This window comes from Halictus rubicundus, unplaced genomic scaffold (genome assembly GCF_050948215.1).
Source record: "Halictus rubicundus isolate RS-2024b unplaced genomic scaffold, iyHalRubi1_principal scaffold0065, whole genome shotgun sequence".
Taxonomy (NCBI): domain Eukaryota; kingdom Metazoa; phylum Arthropoda; class Insecta; order Hymenoptera; family Halictidae; genus Halictus; species Halictus rubicundus.
The window spans coordinates 822846-829562 of record NW_027488606.1 but is presented as its reverse complement, the minus strand read 5'-3'; positions in this window follow the sequence as shown (position 1 = coordinate 829562).

The window sequence follows — 6717 nt, the reverse complement described above, 5'->3', positions numbered from 1 at the left end:
TCCTCTATCCTATCCAATGCTCTATCCTATAATATCCTCTATCCTATCTTATCCTCTATCCTATCCTATCCTCTATCCTATCCAATCCCCTATCCTTTCCTCTATCCTATCCTATCCTCTATCCTATTCTATTCTCTATCCTATCCTCTACCCTATCCTATCCTCTATCCTATCCTATCCTCTATATTACACAATCCCCTATCCTATTCTCTATCCTATCCAATCCCCTATCCAATCCTCTATGCTATCCTATCCTCTATAATATCGTATCCTCTATCCTATCGTCTATCCTATACACTCATCTAACCTATCCAATTCTGTATCCTATCCTCTATCATCTGTTCTATCCTATCCTATCCACTATCCTATCCTATCCTCAATCCTCTCATATCCTCTATCCTATCCTATCCTATCCTCTATTCTATACTATTCTCTATCCTATCCTCTACCCTATCCTATACTCTATACTATCCTATCCTGAATACTACCCAATCCCCTATCCTATATTCTATCCGATTATAGCCTCTATCCTATCCAATCCTCTATCGTATCCTCTATCCTATCCAATCCTCTATCATATCCTCTATCCTATCCTATCCTATCCTGTGTCCTATCCTATCCTCTATTCTATCCAATCCCCTATCCTATCCTCTATCCGATCCTATCCTCTATCCTATCCTATCCTCAATTCTATCCTATCCTCTACCCTATCCTATCCTCTATCCTATCCTATCCTATCCTCTACCCTATCCTATCTTCTATCCTATCATATCCTCTATCCTATCCAATCCCCTATCCAATCCTCTATCCTATCCTATCCTCTATCCTATCCTATCCTCTATCCTATCCTATCCTCTATCCTATCCTATTCTCTATCCTATCCTCTACCCTATCCTATCCTCTATCCTATAATATCATCTATCCTATACTATTCTCTATCCTATCCTATCCTCTATCCTATACTATCCTCTATCGTATCCTATCTTCTATCCGATCCTATCCTCTATCCTATCCTATCCTCTATCCTATCATATTCTGTATCCTATCCTCTACCCTATCCTATCCTCTATCCTATCCTATCCTATCCTCTACCCTATCCTATCCTCTATCCTATCCTATCCTCTATCCTATCCTGTTCTCTATCCTACCCTCTACCCTATCCTATCCTCTATCCTATCCTATCCTATCCTCTACCCTATCCTATCCTCTATCCTATCCAATCCCCTATCCTATCCTCTATCCGATCCTATCCTCTATCCTATAATATCATCTATCCTATACTATTCTCTATCCTATCCTATCCTCTATCCTATCTTATCTTCTATCCTATCATATCCTCTATCCTATCCAATCTCATATCCTATCCTCTAACCGATCCTATCCTCTATCCTATCCTATTCTCTATCCTATGCTCTACCCTATCCTATCCTCTATCCTATCCTATCCACTATCCTATACTATTCTCTATCCTATCCTCTACCCTATCCTATCCCCTATCCTATCCTATCCTCTATCCTATCCAATCCCCTATCCTATACTCCGTCCTATCCTATCCGCTATCCTATCCTATCCTCTATCCTATCATATCCTCTATTGTCTGCTCTATCCTATCCTATCCTGTATCCTATCCTATCCTCTATCCTATCCAATCCCCTATTCTATCCTCTATCCTATCCTATCCTCTACCCTATCCAATCCTCTATCCTATCCTCTGTCCGATCCTATCCTCTATCCTATCCTATCCTCTATCCTATAATATCATATATCCTATACGATTCTCTATCCTGTCCTATCCTCTACCCTATCCTATCCTCTATCCTATCCTATCCTCTATACTACCCAATCCCCTATCCTATCCACTATCCGATCCTATCCTCTATCCTATCCTATCCTCTATCCTATAATTTCCTCTATCCTATCCAATCCTCTATCCTATCCTCTATCCTATCCTCTATCCGATCCTATCCTCTATCCTATCCGGTCCTCTATCCTATCCTATCCTCTATCCTATCCTATCCTCTATACTATCCAATCCCCTATCCTATCCTCTATCCGATCCTATCCTCTATCCTATCCTATCCTCTATCCTGTCCTATTCTCTATCCTATCATCTACCCTATCCTATCCTCTATCCTATCCAATCACTTATCCTATCCTCTATCCGATCCTATCCTCTACCCTATCCTATCCTCTATCCTATCCTATCCTCTTTCCTATCCTATTCTCTATCCTATCATCTAGCCTATCCTATCCTCTATCCTATCCAATCCCCTATCCTATCCTCTATCCGATCCTATCCTTTATCCTATCCTATCCTCTATCCTATAGTATCATCTATCCTATACTATTCTCTAACCTATCCAATCTTCTATCCTATCCTCTATCCTATCCTCTATCCTATCCTCTATCCTATCCTATTCTCTATCCTATTATCTACCCTATCCTATACTCTATCCTATCCAATCACCTATACCATCCTCTATATGATATTATCCTCAATCCTATCCTATCCTCAACCCTATCCTATCCTCTATCCTATCCTATCCTCTATCCTATCCTATCCTCTATCCTATCCTATCCTCTATCCGATCCTATCCTCTATCCTGTCCTACTCTCTATCCTATCCTCTACCCTATCCTATCCTCTATCCTATCCTATCCTTTATACTACCCAATCCCCTATCCTATCCACTATCCGATCCTATCCTCTATCCTATCCTATCCTCTATCCTATAATTTCCTCTATCCTATCCAAACCTCTATCCTATCCTCTATCCTATCCTCTATCCGATCCTATCCTCTATCCTATCCTATCCTCTATCCTATCCTATTCTATATCCTATCCCCTTCCCTATCCTATCCTCTATCCTATCGTATCCTCTATCCTATCCAATCCCCTATAATATCCTCTATCCGATCCTATCCTCTATCTTATAATATCATCTATTCTATACTATTCTCTACCCTATCCAATCCTCTATCCTATACGATCCTCTATCGTCGCCTATCCTCTCTCCTATCCAATCCCCTATCCAATCCTCTATGCTATCCTACCCTCTATCCTATCTTCTATCTTATCATATCCTCTATCCTATCCAATCCCCTATACTATCCTCTATCCGATCCTATCCTTTATCCTATCCTAGCCTCTATAATATCGTATTCTCTATCCTATCCAATCCTCTATCCTATAATATCCTCTATTCTATACTATTCTCTACCCTATCCAATCCTCTATCCTATACTATCCTCTATCGTCTCCTATCCTCTCTCCTATCCAATCCCCTATCCAATCCTCTATGCTATCCTATCCTCTATAATATCGTATCCTCTATCCTATCTTCTATCTTATCATATCCTCTATCCTATCCAATCCCCTATCCTTTCCTCTATCCTATCCTATCCTCTATCCTATCCTATTCTCTATCCTATCGACTACCCTATCCTATCCTCTATCCTATCCTATCCTCTATACTACCCAATCCCCTATCCTATCCTCCGTCCTATCCTATCCGCTATCCTATCCTATCCTCTATCCTATCATATCCTCTATGGTCTGCTCTATCCTATCCTATCCTGGATCCTATCGTATCCTCTATCCTATCCAATCCCCTATACTATCCTCTATCCTATCCTATCCTCTACCCTATCCAATCCCCTATCCTATCCTCTATCCGATCCTATCCTTTATCCAATCCTATCCTCAATCCTCTCATATCCTCCATCCTAACCTATCCTATCCTCTATCCTATACTATTCTCTATCCTATCCTCTACCCTATCCTATCCTCTATACTATCCTATCCTCAATACTACCCAATCCCCTATCCTATATTCTATCCGATTATAGCCTCTATCCTATCCAATCCTCTATCCTATCCTCTATCCTATCCTCTATCCTATCCTCTATCCTATCCTCTATCCTATCCTATCCAGTGTCCCATCCTATCCTCTATCCTATCCAATCCCTTATCCTATCCTCTAAACGATCCTATCCTCTATCCTATCCTATCCTCTATAATGTCGTATCCTCTATCCTATCCAATCCTCTATCCTATAATATCCTCTATCCTATCCGATCCTCTACCCTATCCAATATCCTATCCTATCCTCTATACGATCCTATCCACTATCCTATCCTATCCTCAATCCTATCCTATCCTCTACCCTATCCTATCCTCTATCCTATCCTATCCTATCCTCTACCCTATCCTATCTTCTATACTATCATATCCTCTATCCTATCCAATCCCGTATCCTAACCTCTATCCTATCCTATCCTCTATCCTATCCTATCCTCTATCGAATCCGATCCTCTATCCTATCCTATCCGCTATCCTATCCTATCCTCTATGCTATCCAATCCCCTATCGTATCCTCTATCCTATCCTATCCCCTACCCTATCCTATTTTCTATCCTATCATGTCCTCTATCCTATCCAATCCCGTATCCTATCCTCTATCCTATCCTATCCTCTATCCTATCCTATCCTCTATCCTATCCGATCCTCTATGCTATCCTATCCTCTATCCTATCCTATCCTCTATCCTATCCAATCCCCTATCCTATCCTCTATCCGATCCTATCCTTTATCCTATCCTATCCTCTATCCTATCCAATCCCCTATCCTATCCTCTATCCGATCCTATCCTTTATCCTATCCTATCCTCTATCCTATCCTATCCTCTACCCTATCCTATCTTCTATCCTATCATGTCCTCTATCCTATCCAATCCCGTATCCTATCCTCTATCCTATCCTATCCTCTATCCTATCCTATCCTCTATCCTATCCGATCTTCTATCCTATCCTATCCTCTAGACTATCCTATCCTCTATCCTATCCAATCCCCTATCCTATCCTCTATCCGATCCTATCCTTTATCCTATCCTATCCTCTATCCTATAGTATCATCTATCCTATACTATTCTCTATCCTATCCAATCTTCTATCCTATCCTCTATCCTATCCTCTATCCTATCCTATCACCTATCCTATCCTATCCTGTGTCCTATCCTATCCTCTATCCTATCCAATCCCCTATTATATCCTCTATCCGATCCTATCCTCTATCCTATCCAATCCTCTATCCTATAATATCCTCTATCCTATCCTATCCTCTACCGTATCCAATCGCCTATCCTATCCTCTATCCGATCCTATCCTCTATCCTATCCTATCCTCTATCCTATCCTATTCTCTATCCTATCATATACCCTATCCTATCCTCTATCCTATCCAATCATCTATCCCATCCTCTATACGATCCTATCCTCTATCCTATCCTATCATCTATCCTATAATATCATCTATCCTATACTATTCTCTATCCTATCCTATCCTCTATCCTATACTATCCTCTATCGTATCCTATCCTCTATCCGATCCTATCCTCTATGCTATCCTATCCTCTATCCTCTACCCTATCCTATCCTCTATCCTATCCTATCCTCTTTCCTATCCTATTCTCTATCCTAACATCTACCCTATCCTATCCTCTATCCTATCCAATCCCCTATCCTATCCTCTATCCGATCCTATCCTTTATCCTATCCTATCCTCTATCCTATAATATCATCTATCCTATACTATTCTCTATCCTATCCTATCCTCAATCCTATCCTATCCTCTACCCTATCCTATCCTCTATCCTATCCTATCCTCTATCCTATCCAATCCCCTATCCTATCCTCTATCCGATCCTATCCTCTATCCTATCCTATACTCTATCCTATCCTATTCTCTATCCTATCCTCTACCCTATCCTATCCTCCATCCTATACAATCATCTATCGTATCCTATTCTCTATCCTATCCTGTATCGTCTGCTCTATCCTATCCTATCCACTATCCTATTCTATCCTCAATCCTATCCTATCCTCTATCCTATACCATCATCTATCCTATCCTATCCTCTCCTCTATCCTATCCAATCCCCTATCCAATCCTCTATCCTATCCTATCCTCTATAATATCGTGTCCTCTATCCTATCCTCTATTGTCTGTTCTATCCTATCCTATCCACTATCCTATCCTATCCTCAATCCTCTCCTATCCTCTATTCTATCCTATCCTGTATCCTATCCTATCCCCTATCCTGTAATATCGTCTATCGTATCCAATACTCTTTCCTATCCCCTATCCTATCCTCTATCGTATCCTATCCTCTATCCGATCCTATCCTCTATACTATCCTATCCTCAATCCTATCCTATTCTCTATCCTATCCTCTACCCTATCCTATCCTCTATCCTGTAATATCATCTATCATGTACTATTCTATACCCTATCCTATCCTCTATACTATACTATCCTCTATCGTCTCCTATCCTCACTCCTATCCAATCCCCTATCCTATCCTATCCTCTTTCCTATCCTATTCTCTATCCTATCCTCTACCCTATCCTATCCTCTATCCTATCCTATCCTCTATCGTCTCCTCTATCCTATCCTATCCTCTATCGTCTCCTCTATCCTATAATATCCTCTATCCTATAATATCATCTACACTATACTATTCTCTATCCTATCCTATTCTCTATCCTATCCTCTATCCTATCTTATCCTCTATCCTATCCTATTCTGTATCCTAAACTCTACCCTATCTTATCCTCTATCCTATCCTATCCTCTACCCTATCCTATCTTCTATCCTATCATATCCTCTATCCTATCCAATCCCCTATCCTATCCTCTATCCTATCCTATCCTCTATCCTA